Source organism: Lathyrus oleraceus, chromosome 3, assembly GCF_024323335.1.
Source record: "Lathyrus oleraceus cultivar Zhongwan6 chromosome 3, CAAS_Psat_ZW6_1.0, whole genome shotgun sequence".
NCBI classification, from domain to species: domain Eukaryota; kingdom Viridiplantae; phylum Streptophyta; class Magnoliopsida; order Fabales; family Fabaceae; genus Lathyrus; species Lathyrus oleraceus.
Window position 1 is genome coordinate 209,204,822 of NC_066581.1, and position 1,621 is coordinate 209,206,442.

At 39.5% G+C, this 1,621-nt stretch overlaps 1 pseudogene; it reads left to right on the plus strand.

The window, feature by feature from the left end:
- The first annotated feature begins 208 nt into the window (after positions 1-208).
- On the plus strand, positions 209-814 carry LOC127130462 (probable glutathione S-transferase; annotated as a pseudogene).
- The last annotated feature ends 807 nt before the right edge of the window (positions 815-1,621 follow it).

Genomic DNA, 1,621 nt, shown 5'->3' on the forward strand with positions numbered 1-1,621 from the left:
TTGATACTACAATGGCCTGAAATCAATATTAAAGAGATTGCAGAAATTTTTTCCAAGTTTCCGTGTAATGCACATACGATTTATGATAGTGAGTGGAGACGTTTGGGAACTGGACTGTATCCTGTTGTTTCCATTATCAATCACATCCGCTCATTTTTGCTTCCTTTTTTGTTATCCACTCTAACTGCAACCATGGTTGACGAAGTTGATTCTTCTAGATTACTGGCCAAGCCCGTTCGGGATGAGGCTCAAAATAACCCTTGCCGAAAAGGGTATTAACTATGAGTACAAAGATGAAGACTTGAGGAACAAAAGCCCTTTGCTGTTATAGATGAACCCTATTCACAAGAAAATCCCTGTTCTCATTCATAATGGCAAACCCGTTTGTGAATCTCTCATTGCAGTTCAGTATATTGATGAAGTTTGGAATGATAAATCTCCTTTGCTGCCTTCGGATCCTTATCAGAGATCACAAGCTAGATTCTGGGCTGATTTTGGTGACAAGAAGATCTATGAAATTGGAAGGAACCTTTGGACTAAAAAAGGAGAAGAGGCATCAGATTTATTCGCAGTGATTCTCAGGTGTTCCTGTTTTGTGAACTTAAAACGTGAGAGATATTTCCACAACCGATTGAATCCTTCAAGGTATATGGAAAGCAACCCAAGAAAGACCTTACCAATAAGCCATACTCTAGGTCCATTGTTGGTGCTACCATGGAAGTCATGCCAAGACCAAAAACGTGTCAAGCTGCTGCAACACAAACACCCAAAATCAGTTAATTCCAAAAAAAACGCAAACTTTTTGTCTAAGTAAAGTTAAAGTAGTGAAATTATTTCTTACCGACAGTAAAAGTTTTTGGAGACGGAGAGGATCGAGAGGGACCACCAGCTCGAGTGAAGACAAAATCTCCAAACGTCTTCCGTACAGACGTTTTCCACTACTCTGAAAAAAGCACAGCAGAGAGAAAGGATTACTAGTCGTATATAAGAGGTGGCCAATACTGTTCACAGGAGGGGAGATAGAGGAGAAAAAACCCTAAACAAATTCTAATCGAAACCCTACTGATTTCCAGCCGCCACCATTGAATACGAAGAGAGTAGCCACTACTATTCACTAACAAGGAAGGAAGAATTCTGCAATACAAAAAGCATAGGACGAGCGAGAAGTGTTACCTCCATCCGTCGGTGAATCTCGCCGCATTTGGTTAGCATCCTTTCCGAATTTTCTATTTCTGCATTTCGATTTTGCTTTTCATCCTTCTGAAGGAACCATGGTTGTTTTCCAATTTATGTTTTCATCGAAGTCTCTGTGTGGAGTTAGCAGTACCGCCGCTCATGTTGCGTTTGTTGATTTCTCTTGATTTCTATTGTGTATTTTAAGATGGAAACAGAATGATATCTAGAATGAAGAAATAAATCCCTTTCTTATTTTATTCGAAAATGGCAGAGGAAATTTTCTTGGGTTTTATAATCTCTGCTAGTTATTTCCTTTGTTTGCTTTAGTTGTTTGGTTTATCAAAGGTCAAGGTGTTTGGACCGATGAACAAGGCTTGCTACCCAATGCATTGGCTTTTCGTTTTCCTGTGTGCTCATTGATTATTGTCTGCCACCTTCCATGAAT